General features: G+C 43.1%; 1 long non-coding RNA gene across 1 annotated transcript in view; it reads left to right on the top strand.

Moving 5' to 3' along the window:
* The first annotated feature begins 265 nt into the window (after window positions 1-265).
* The window catches only part of LOC129343094 (uncharacterized), a 36,286-nt gene continuing 23,460 nt past the window's right edge, over window positions 266-13,091 (top strand). The window contains exons 1-2 of the long non-coding RNA XR_008598273.1: window positions 266-347; window positions 7,303-7,385. This is a non-coding gene — a long non-coding RNA (uncharacterized LOC129343094). The remainder of the gene's footprint in view (window positions 348-7,302; window positions 7,386-13,091) is intronic.

The raw sequence follows: 13,091 nt of genomic DNA, 5'->3' as shown, positions 1-13,091 counted from the left end.
AGTTTAAAATGTGAGAGGTTTTTTCTTCTAGACGGCCTTTGACATCCAGGCCGAACAGTTCAGCCCACGTTTGGGGTACTCTGACACTGAGGGTCTGAGGGGGTGTTGTGCTCTTGCCCTTGTGGCTGCAGTGTCTTGGAACCACAGTCTTTTTCCTTGTGTGTCGTTTTCAATGAGTGCCATATCTCCATTGACAGAATCAAAGTAAGAGCCTGGGATGAAGATCATGATCTAAAATTCCACATGAAGCTGCATTGCAAAATGGAATTGGATGACTTTGCAGGAGAGGCAAACCATTATTACAGCAAGAACCCTCACCGGTGAGATGAGCGTCTGGTACAACCTCGGTATGTAACTCACTCTTTCAATTTCACATCCTGAAGCATCTCCCTTGCTTGGGGTTCTGTCAGAGCCATGCATGCCTCTTGTGTGCTAGAAACCTCTTGGGGTTAACTCCACAGTTGAAAAATGATGAGTTTTTGCTTGCATCTCTTTGGAAGTGATGGGTGGAGAGTTGTTTGGTCAGACTAGAGATTCCCAACTCGTTGGGTGTTGTTGGCTCTTTGGGATTTGTGACATTCCCATCCTCCTAAATGGCATAAATGTTGCAATAGCATGTAGTGCTACTGTCAATGTAGTATTTTAAATGTATGCAGAATTTCATTTATTTACAAGGTTTCTGTGCCGCCTCTTCAGAGTCCTGCTCGAGGCAGCTCACCAGTAAAATCACCCTAATATTCCAACAAGCCATTAAAAGCCAGCCACTGGACATAAGCAGCATAAGACCTATCCATAAAGCAGAATCAGACCATTAAAAATCTGGCAAACCCACCCACCTACCCACCCCTTAAAAAGCATGGACAAACTTGTGTGTTTTAGCCTGACGCCTAAAAGAAAGTGAAGCAGGTGCCAGACAAGCCTCAAGGAGGAGGGCATTCAGAACATGCCCCAAACAGGTGTCGATTTACTAATACATTTTATCTTTGTGGTGGATTTTAATTATTGTAGATAGCTTTGGGAGCCAATATTGGCAGAAAATTGGATATTAAAGACTAAGTGGCCTTAAGCAAATCACTTCCAGCTTTTCTTAAAGAATATTTGCTTCAAAGTTTTCTCAAGGCTTGGGCATCTCATTGTAAAAGGAAAAAAAGGAAAAAAAATAATTGTTCAGAGCATCATGCTAAATCAGGATTTCTTTCTCAAGAATGAAGAGTGAAAAGTGGCTTGGAAGGCTTGATTTAAAGGAAAATCAAAAAGAGTCCAGTAGCACCTTTAAGAGTAACCAAGTTTATTGTAGCATAAGCTTTCGAGAATCAAGTTCTTTTCGTCAGATGCATGGTACAGAAACTGGTCAAATATAGAAGAGGAGGGGAGGAGAGAGAAGATGCAATTGGGGGGGGGAGAGAGGGAGGGTGCAACCAAAACATTCCTTTGCTAGTAAATGTACAGTGCAATCCTATGGAGAGTTACTCCAGTCTAAGGCCATTGACTTCAATGGGCTTAGACCGGTGTAACTCTGTGTAGGATTGCACTGGTAAACATCTCCTTTTGGTGTTGGGATCAGTTGGCTTGTGTGAGGCTTCAAAGGAGTTTGCCTTGTTAGTTTGTGGCAGCAAAACAGCTAGACCATCCAATTTCAATGCAGTATAATTGTTCAGAGCATCATGCTAAATCAGGATTTCTTTCTCAAGAATGAAGAGGCTATTTTGAGACAATTTTCTATTGATAAAAAAGTGGCTTGGAAGGCTTGATTTAGAGGGAGGAGCTTCATTTAGTCCAGACGTCAGTGCTTCATTTTGTGCAAACACTGAATTGTGGTCGAAGGCTTTCACGGCCGGAGAATGATGGTTGTTGTGGATTTTTCGGGCTGTATAGCTGTGGTCTTGGCATTGTAGTTCCTGACGTTTCGCCAGCAGCTGTGGCTGGCATCTTCAGAGTTGTAGCACCCAAAGACAGAGTTGTGGCTGTGAGCCACATGTGAGCATTTTTCCAGGTCATTGAACTGCAAATGCTTTGTCTACTCATGTACACAAGCAAGCTGTGTCTACCTCCTCTTTTTAATTCAAAGCAATACGAGTAATGGAAGAATTTTAGTTTTATATTTCCCTTGCCCTTTTAGGGATAAATCCTTCTAGAGAATTGGTTTTATGCAATATTTAAATGAATTTAACATTCAGGACCTGAGTGTGGTTTGCTCTTGTTGCCTTGTCAGGAATGTGAGAGTGTTCTCCTTTTTGTCTACTATCACCAAGGTGCTGCCACGTGTCTTGCTTAGGCAAGCCTTCTTTTTAGGGCTCCCCGTAGTGTTCAGGTTCATGGGTGTGTGCTGCTTTGAGGGTTCATTTAGAGTAATGGGAGTTAGCTTTGGAGGCAAAAGCTGACCAGGCCACTGCATGTTACTAAATTCTTTTTTGTGAAGCTTGCAAATATCCCTGATTGGTTTAAAGGCCATTATATTCTCTGGTGTTGAGTGGGGGGAGGGGAGAAGTGGAGCAAAGCACATGCGGTATGCTGGAAAGGCAGTGAACTTCAGCCTAAAAAGGCTTCCATGTGAGACTCTTCAGACTTGTCAGAGAAGCTTGACCAAAGGGTGGTTTGGTGTTATGTGTTTTTAATTCTGCCTTGTGTTGTATAAATCCTAGGCTGCTTGTTAATGGGGGCGTTGTGTGTGCCTGTTTGACATCCATTGATTATTTTGGTCTCTGTGTTAGGGCAGTGGTGTTCAGTGTGGGACAGGTTGACACATGTGCCAGGCAGTGACTGTTCGTGGGACTCAGCAGCCCTAACCAAAGCATCTGAATGTGTTCCACGATGGGGAAATCAGGTGGCCAACACTGATCAGCTCGTGGCTGTCTTGATCTGCAGAGAGAGGCCAAGCTAAGGGGGAAGATTGGGTGCTCAGTGACCTTCTGGGGTGTGCCTTCTGAGTTCTTGGCTAAGGTGGACTGGTGTGAAGCTTTGAGCAATTAATTTGTTTTACTTGTTGATGTTTTCTTAAAACTGGACACCATTAAGTAAGACACACAAGGCGCATTTCTCTTTCCTCAAATATCCTCTGTTCTAGTTAATAACCTCACTGTTGGTGGTGCTGGTGAAGAAAGTGCCTCCTAGTTCTTTAATTTCAGAGTCCATATTAGAGCTGCTAAGCATTGGAGGCGGTCAGAAAATAAGACCCTTTGGAGGACGTAGTTTGTAAGTAAATTTTGAAAAGAGCTAATTTCTACTAAAAAATACCAAGCGGTGTCATATATGGCCTTGATTCAGGCTTGCAGATAAAATGTGAGCAAAAGCTCCCATTACAATGTGCTGTAGATCCAGGACATGTATAGATTTGTTCAGCAAACGTGGCTGTTCGGTAAAGACTGTCAACCATGTTTGAAACACTGTCCTGACCCACAATACTACAGAGAGTTACTGTTCCCCCCCCCCCCCAATAAATGTGAGTAATATGTATGGTACCTTGACATGGATAGCGCAGGCAAGCCCCACCTCTTCAGATCTTGGACATTCAGCAGGGTTAGCCTCGGTTACTAATTGGGTGAGAGACTTCCAAAGAAGACCTAAATCACTATGCAGACTCCAGCACCATCAGTCAGCTACGAATTGCTAGCGCTGTCCACCACCACCAGTATGCACACCGTTCCAGGTGTCCCAGCAGCATTCGTTCTCAGACCTGGCAAGGAAGCATTGTAAAGTGTGAAAACATTGTCCTGAGTGAGAGGGGGGAAAAAGATGCGGGATTTCTGAAAATAAAACATTTCCAGAATTTCTCTGCAAAACATTTGGATGCTCTAAACAGAATGTGATCTGTTTTAGCACATTTGTTTTGACTTTCATTTAGTAAACCTTTAAATATACCCCATGTTCATTTTATGCCCCCTAGCAACAAATTCTTGAACTGAAATATTTGATTATGGAAAAAAACAGTGTGTTTTATTTTTTACATTTACATTCAAACTTTATCTGGAAATTATTGTTATTCGAGTAATACTTGTAAAGTTTAAGGCAATATTGCATGCACTTCTGTTACATTGTTTAAATCTTTGAAAAAAATTGATTGATTTGGGGCGTGCTAAAATTGATTAACACTAACTTTAGCACACCACAAAACGAGCATAAAAAGTTTCCTACTCATCTGTTTCAACAGAATGCAACCGTCTTGTAGGGAGGCCTCTGTTGGACTCTCACCCTCCTCAGCATCATTCGCATTGCTTGTTAGTTCCATATCAGGTCGGTGATCGAAGTATCCCATTTGCCATGTGAGATGAGACATAGATAAAAATCTGAATTTCAGTTTTGATTTGACTTGTGCAGCAGCCAGTTTAAAAACTTGATTTTTTAATTTGGATTATTGTATGCGTTTGTGCCACTGCGCCCCATTTTCAAGTCAATAAAACATACCTGTACACACTCATACATTCTTTCTAGGGATAGTCATGTAGAAACATTAATCTCAACTTGGACACTGCCGAACTTGCTTAATACTGTGTTGGCAGTGGCATTCGTTCACTGTTGTTAGTTTGATGAAACAATGAATCTTTAGTCATGGAAAATTTGCTGTAGAAAACTAAATACCACAAAATTTTCTGCCCTACATCTTTTGAAAATACATGCATAAATGGGATCTGGGACTGCAGAATAAAATATCAGTTCTTAATACTAGAATGGTGACTAACAGCCCAGCATTGATGTGCCAACCCAGTGACGTTAAACTTCTTGAGTTGTGAGCACCTCGTACTGTTCAGATGTCATAGACTGAAGTTTTGTGTAACTAAGAGCTTAACTCAAATCCTTTCAGAAGCTCATAGAAGAATTTAAAAATACAGGCATAGAATATTTGACTGTGAAGACCTGAATTCAAATTTATATTAAGGCACTATATTGGGCTCACTATAGACCTTGGGGAGAATCTCTCCTTGTCTTTATTACCTCACAGCGTTGTTGTGAAGGTAAAGCAAGATAACCTCATGAGTTAGGGGAATATACAACACAACAATCAAAGAAGAGTGGCGGAGACTTAAAAATTGTGCCTTAAAAAGTGTAATTTTTGCAAGTTCTGTAATCTTTGTAAGCCTGTATAACAACAACAACAATAACAATAACATAGGATTTATATACCACCCCTCAGGACAACTTTACACCACTCAGAGCGGTGTACAAAGTATGTTGCTATTGTCCCCACAACAATCGCCCTGTGAGGTAGGTGGTGCTGAGAGAGCTCTGAAAGAGCTGTGACTGACCCAAGGTCACCCAGCTGGCTTCAAGTGGAACCAAATCCACACGCTTAACCAATACCACAAACTGGTTGTGCCTGGTTGGCATGATCAAATGTGTTGTTTTACCTGCTCTGTTTTCTTCTCAATATGGCACACAGCCTGCTTTCTCTTTAGAACCACAAAAGATCCCCCCGGCAGCTAACAGAAATAGAAGTGCAACATTAAAAATGCATGTTGCTTTGTTTTTTGTAAAATGTACTGTTCTGTACTTGGCTTGGCATAGTTTTTATCCTTCTGCTGTCGAGATCAGCTTGTATGCATTGCAGCACGTGAGTTCAATTTCATATTTTATCAATGCTCTTGACTCTGTTGTACTGGCATATATGACGTGGTTGGAATTAGGCAAATACACAGACATTGCCATGCAGTGGTTTCCACCCATAGTTACAAGAAAACTAGTTATTTTTCAAACCCGAGAGAATTCTTCCTTGGCTAAATGGCATAGCTGGTTTGGGGAAGGATATGTTGTTCATTGTCTCTCTGAAAGCATCAAACCTCTTTATTGTTTAAATGTCTAGCTGTACAAAGTACTTTACAATTCTTGCTCTACAGCATTGATGGTGGTTTCACTATCAAGATGCACAATTGAAGCTAATTTCTCAGAGCTTTGTAGCTTAGTGAGCATATGAATGCTTGCCTCTGAAGATGGGGACTCTCACTTGTATTGTTTTTGTCAAATTTAATGCTTTCCTTGGAGGATTACGTAGGGGTCACACGTGTTCTCCCTTCCAAGGGCTCTTGCCAAACTAAACCTGCAACAGAACTGCATCAGGTACCTTCAGACCATTCCGTAGCCCTAATTATTGCATTGCTCAAATGTAATTTTTCCTGCATTCTTTCTCTAGTAAAGATTGTACATGTAGCTTTCAAATGCACAAATCTTTTCCTTTTATAAGTTAGTGTTGGCTTTTTTTACTTAACAGCTGGCTTCTCTGCTTCTTCTAGAATAGTAAAAGCAGACAGCAGATATTCTTTTTGGTAGTGGTTAGGTTTTTTTTAAATCTATAAGGGTAATATTTTAAAAGGAGGGGGTATTTTATTTCTCCTCTTACTGTTTGTAGTGAATGGCTAGTATGGGATAGTTGTAAAGTAGGTACAATTAAGAAGAAAGACTCACTGGAAAATGCAGTAATGCTAGGGAATGTGCAAGACAGTGGGAGAAGAGGAAGAACTAAAAGGAAATGGCTTGGCTCAATAAAGGAAGCCTCTTCCACTAGTTTGCAAGATCTGACCAACTCAATTAACAATAGTACGTTTTGGAGGTCCTTCCTTCATAGGGTTGCCATCGGTCGGAAGTGACTTGATGGCACATAACGCACATTTGTAAGCACCAACTTGGGTTGATAGCATCGGTTACTGCTTGTGTTTTTAAACTTGGACAGTAAATAAATTCAAAGTTTATTTGCAGTGGTAATTTTTTTTCTTTGTAGGAGAAATTGTATCCCTTTCTCTTGATTCTTGTGAGCATTGTGTCCAATTTTCTGGTCTTGTAAAACTTATTGCAGCCTACTGTGTTATTGCAATCAGCATCATTGCAAGGGTTTGTGCAAATTAAATGGCAATGTTTTTTGTTTTTAAATGCTCTCTGCCCCAAACAAGGAAGGCAAATGTCTTCATTTTAGCCTGGATTTTTGACAGGATTTTGTCAACTATTATTTGCACTCTTCTCTGTTTTTGAATCTGAACCCTTTTCTGAGAAGAAATTGCATCTTGGAGGTAGGAGCACAACCGTGACAGTGAGATTGCGGTCATTTGTGAAGGGACCTGTGGTCAGGCCTCGAGCCAGGAAACCCTTTTCTATCACTAATATATATTTATGACACTTTAATTACACTCCCTCTTGGCAGTGTTTTTCTACCCGTCCTAATAATGGGCTGTCGAAATAGCAAAGCACCGCAAGAATAGAATTCAGAAGAGATTTTTATGGATTTATCAGGCAGAGTAATTTTAACATGCTCCCCCCCCCCGCCCCCGAGGGTCGGCCTACAAGTCTTAATATTTATACCAGCTAACTTTTGCCTTTCAGGATACAGAACTTGGTTGGAGGAGGGGACGTCCTTTTGGATTTTATCCACGGCCTGCTAACTGCTACTTTCAGCCATGGAGTCGGTAAATACTTTGCTGTCTTTTTACTTAAGCACTTTCTCCTTGATCAGTGTAATAATTTATATAAAAGTGTATATGAAATGAAGATACAGATATGATAGTGATGCGCTCTCCATTCTTCAATACAAATATTTGAATAGAACTTGAGAGAATGGCTGAGTTGGAATTGAGAAAAAAGTACAATATTTGGGTATTGTTTTGAAAATATGAATTGTATGTTGTATCAAAATAATTATATTAAGAACTGGAATGAAATTATAAGCGATCTAGTGAGATGGGAGAAAATCAACTTGTCAATTTTGGGGGAAAAGGAGCCATGATTAAATTGAAAGTTTTACCCACAATGTTATTTTTATTCTAGACAATTCTGGTTTTGACAATGAAAGCACCCTACCACATACGAATACAAATATTTCTTGCTGCTTGGAGGAAGTTGGAAGGGATCTCCAGGGTCATCTAGTCCAACCCCTTGCGTAATGCAGGAAGTTCACAACTAACCCTCCTACACCCCGAGTGAACCCTGCTCCATGCCCAGAAGACGGCAAAAAACATCCTGGATTCCTGGCCAAACTGGCTTGGAGAAAATTGCTTCTTGACTCCCAAATGGTGATTGACATCTCCCTGGGCATGTAAGAAAGGGCCACGAGAACTATGCACTGATGCAACCCTTCCTGCCCTCCCCCTCATGCTCTGCTTTGGTTCATAGAATCAGCATTGCTGTCAGAGGGCCATTTAGCCTCTGCTTAGATGATTTGAACCTGATTTCATGTAGATATTGTGGAGGAAGGCATTTTTGCTAATTTGCATTTTAATGGATTTTGTAGTCTGCTTTAAGAGTTATATGAAAACGCTATAAAAATCTTCCCAGTAACGATTTTGATCAAGAAGCTCAAGTGCAATGATTCCACTTCAGTAAGTGCCACTTTTTAGAGCACCCTGTTTCACTTCTGTTCTTTGAAATAAGGTTCAAAGCAAGGTGTGCTGAGCGAGGTGTGTCTGCTGCTCAGACTGTCCAAAAGACCCTCTGCTTGGACAACAGTCTTAAGCAGAGACATTGTGATTTCATCTGATGGTTGTGAGGCTGTCCAAAGAAAAAATAGAGGGGGAAGATGGTCCAAACAACATTCCCAGTGGTATTAGGCCGTGTCCTGTATAGTGATTTTTTTGAGTCTCCAGCTTTTGATTGATTGCCTGCAGCTGTTTATTTTTAATGAGTTTATTGCTATGTTTCAGTTTGGATTTTATCTAAGCTTTACAGTTTGCTTCTTTTTCATGCTGAATGCGAGTAGAGCAGTGAGAGGCAGTTTTAGTGTGCAGGGACACCCTGAAACTTATCTCACTGCTGCTATAGCAATCTGTAAGAGAGGCAGCATTAATCAGTGCTCCCTCCACTCATGAATATGCCTTTTTACACACTGAGAACATATTGCAGGCAAAACTTTGTGAAGAGGCAGGTTAGTGTCCAGGGAGACACTGAACACTCTCTCACTGCTCTATTAGCATTCTGCGCGAAAAAGAGCATTGCAAAAAGACTCATGGCATAACAGAGAGGCAGTGTAGTACAGTGGTTAGTGTCCTTCCCTCAGTTCTGCCACGGTGCAATTCTCTCCCCTCCCATAGTGGGTTTGGACATACTGAAAACTTACTGCAGGCAGGATTGTGGGAGGGACAGTGAGGGAAGGACACTAACCACTGTACCACACTGCCTGTCTCTTATGCCATGAGCGGGAGAAGCCTTTTTGCAATGCTTCTTTTTCATGCTGAATGCTAGTAGAGCAGTGAGAGACAGTTTTAGTGTGCAGGGACACCCTGAAACTTATCTCACTGCTGCTCTAGCAATCTGTAAGAGAGGCAGCATTAATCAGTGCTCCCTCCACTCATGAATATGCCTTTTTACACACTGAGAACATATTGCAGGCAAAACTTTGTGAAGAGGCAGGTTAGTGTCCAGGGAGACACTGAACACTCTCTCACTGCTCTATTAGCATTCTGCGCGAAAAAGAGCATTGCAAAAAGACTCATGGCATAACAGAGAGGCAGTGTAGTACAGTGGTTAGTGTCCTTCCCTCAGTTCTGCCACGGTGCAATTCTCTCCCCTCCCATAGTGGGTTTGGACATACTGAAAACTTACTGCAGGCAGGATTGCGGGAGGGACAGTGAGGGAAGGGCACTAACCACTGTACCACACTGCCTCACTCCTATGCCATGAGCGGGAGAAGCCTTTTTGCAATGCTTCTTTTTCATGCTGAATGCTAGTAGAGCAGTGAGAGACAGTTTTAGTGTGCAGGGACACCCTGAAACTTATCTCACTGCTGCTCTAGCAATCTGTAAGAGAGGCAGCATTAATCAGTGCTCCCTCCACTCATGAGTATGCCTTTGGACGCACTCAGAACTTATTGCAGGCAAAACTTTGTGAAGAGGCAGGTTAGTGTCCAGGGAGACACTGAACACTCTCTCACTGCTCTATTAGCATTCTGCGCGAAAAAGAGCATTGCAAAAAGACTCATGGCATAACAGAGAGGCAGTGTAGTACAGTGGTTAGTGTCCTTCCCTCAGTTCTGCCACGGTGCAATTCTCTCCCCTCCCATAGTGGGTTTGGACATACTGAAAACTTACTGCACGCAGGATTGTGGGAGGGACAGTGAGGGATGGACACTAACCACTCTACCACACTACCTCTCTCTTATGCCATGAGCGGGAGAAACCTTTTTGCAATGCTTCTTTTTCATGCTGAATGCTAGTAGAGCAGTGAGAGACAGTTTTAGTGTGCAGGGACACCCTGAAACTTATGTCACTGCTGCTCTAGCAATCTGTAAGAGAGGCAGCATTAATCAGTGCTCCCTCCACTCATGAGTATGCCTTTGAACGCTCTCAGAACATATTGCAGGCAAAACTTTGTGAAGAGGCAGGTTAGTGTCCAGGGAGACACTGAACACTCTCTCACTGCTCTATTAGCATTCTGCGCGAAAAAGAGCATTGCAAAAAGACCCATGGCATAACAGAGAGGCAGTGTAGTACAGTGGTTAGTGTCCTTCCCTCAGTTCTGCCACGGTGCAATTCTCTCCCCTCCCATAGTGGGTTTGGACATACTGAAAACTTACTGCAGGCAGGATTGTGGGAGGGACAGTGAGGGAAGGGCACTAACCACTGTACCACACTGCCTCTCTCTTATGCCATGAGCGGGAGAAGCCTTTTTGCAATGCTTCTTTTTCATGCTGAATGCTAGTAGAGCAGTGAGAGACATTTTTAGTGTGCAGGGGCACACTGAAACTTATCTCACTGCTGCTCTAGCAATCTGTAAGAGAGGCAGCATTAATCAGTGCTCCCTTCACTCATGAATATGCCTTTTTACACACTGAGAACATATTGCAGGCAAAACTTTGTGAAGAGGCAGGTTAGTGTCCAGGGAGACACTGAACACTCTCTCACTGCTCTATTAGCATTCTGCGCGAAAAAGAGCATTGCAAAAAGACTCATGGCATAACAGAGAGGCAGTGTAGTACAGTGGTTAGTGTCCTTCCCACAGTTCTGCCACGGTGCAATTCTCTCCCCTCCCATAGTGGGTTTGGACATACTGAAAACTTACTGCAGGCAGGATTGGGGGAGGGACAGTGAGGGAAGGACACTAACCACTGTACCACACTGCCTGTCTCTTATGCCTTGAGCCGGAGAAGCCTTTTTGCAATGCTCCTTTTTCATGCTGAATGCTAGTAGAGCAGTGGGAGACAGTTTTAGTGTGCAGGGGCACACTGAAACTTATCTCACTGCTGCTCTAGCTATCTGTAAGAGAGGCAGCATTAATCAGTGCTCCCTCCACTCATGAGTATGCCTTTGGACGCACTCAGAACATATTGCAGGCAAAACTTTGTGAAGAGGCAGGTTAGTGTCGAGGGAGACACTGAACACTCTCTCACTGCTCTATTAGCATTCTGCGCGAAAAAGAGCATTGCAAAAAGACTCATGGCATAACAGAGAGGCAGTGTAGTACAGTGGTTAGTGTCCTTCCCACAGTTCTGCCACGGTGCAATTCTCTCCCCTCCCATAGTGGGTTTGGACATACTGAAAACTTACTGCAGGCAGGATTGTGGGAGGGACAGTGAGGGAAGGACACTAACCACTGTACCACACTGCCTGTCTCTTATGCCTTGAGCCGGAGAAGCCTTTTTGCAATGCTCCTTTTTCATGCTGAATGCTAGTAGAGCAGTGGGAGACAGTTTTAGTGTGCAGGGGCACACTGAAACTTATCTCACTGCTGCTCTAGCTATCTGTAAGAGAGGCAGCATTAATCAGTGCTCCCTCCACTCATGAGTATGCCTTTGGACGCACTCAGAACATATTGCAGGCAAAACTTTGTGAAAAGGCAGGTTAGTGTCGAGGGAGACACTGAACACTCTCTCACTGCTCTATTTGCATTCTGCGCAAAAAAGAGAATTGCAAAAAGACTCATGGCATAACAGAGAGGCAGTGTAGTACAGTTGTTAGTGTACTTCCCTCAGTTCTGCCACGGTGCAATTCTCTCCCCTCCCATAGTGGGTTTGGACATACTGAAAACTTACTGCAGGCAGGATTGTGGGAGGGACAGTGAAGGAAGGGCACTAACCACTGTACCACACTGCCTGTCTCTTATGCCACGAGCGGGAGAAGCCTTTTTGCAATGCTTCTTTTTCATGCTGAATGCTAGTAGAGCAGTGAGAGACAGTTTTAGTGTGCAGGGGCACACTGAAACATATCTCACTGCTGCTCTAGCAATCTGTAAGAGAGGCAGCATTAATCGGTGCTCCCTCCACTCATGAGTATGCCTTTGGACGCACTCAGAACATATTGCAGGCAAAACTTTGTGAAAAGGCAGGTTAGTGTCCAGGGAGACACTGAACACTCTCTCACTGCTCTATTAGCATTCTGCGCGAAAAAGAGCATTGCAAAAAGACTCATGGCATAACAGAGAGGCAGTGTAGTACAGTGGTTAGTGTCCTTCCCTCAGTTCTGCCACGGTGCAATTCTCTCCCCTCCCATAATGGGTTTGGACATACTGAAAACTTACTGCAGGCAGGATTGTGGGAGGGACAGTGAGGGAAGGACACTAACCACTGTACCACACTGCCTGTCTCTTATGCCATGAGCGGGAGAAGCCTTTTTGCAATGCTTCTTTTTCATGCTGAATGCTAGTAGAGCAGTGAGAGACAGTTTTAGTGTGCAGCTGCACACTGAAACTTATCTCACTGCTGCTCTAGCAATCTGTAAGAGAGGCAGCATTAATCAGTTATCCCTCCACTCGTGAGTATGCCTTTGGACGCACTCAGAACTTATTGCAGGCAAAACTTTGTGAAGAGGCAGGTTAGTGTCCAGGGAGACACTGAACACTCTCTCACTGCTCTATTAGCATTCTGCGCGAAAAAGAGCATTGCAAAAAGACTCATGGCATAACAGAGAGGCAGTGTAGTACAGTGGTTAGTGTCCTTCCCTCAGTTCAGCCACGGTGCAATTCTCTCCCCTCCCATAGTGGGTTTGGACATACTGAAAACTTACTGCAGGCAGGATTGTGGGAGGGACAGTGAGGGAAGGACACTAACCACTGTACCACACTGCCTCTCTCTTATGCCATGAGCGGGAGAAGCCTTTTTGCAATGCTTCTTTTTCATGTTGAATGCTAGTAGAGCAGTGAGAGACAGTTTTAGTGTGCAGGGGCACACTGAAACTTATCTCACTGCT

Source organism: Eublepharis macularius, chromosome 15 (assembly GCF_028583425.1).
Source record: "Eublepharis macularius isolate TG4126 chromosome 15, MPM_Emac_v1.0, whole genome shotgun sequence".
Classification (NCBI taxonomy): domain Eukaryota; kingdom Metazoa; phylum Chordata; class Lepidosauria; order Squamata; family Eublepharidae; genus Eublepharis; species Eublepharis macularius.
This window is presented reverse-complemented; position numbering and strand designations above follow the sequence as displayed.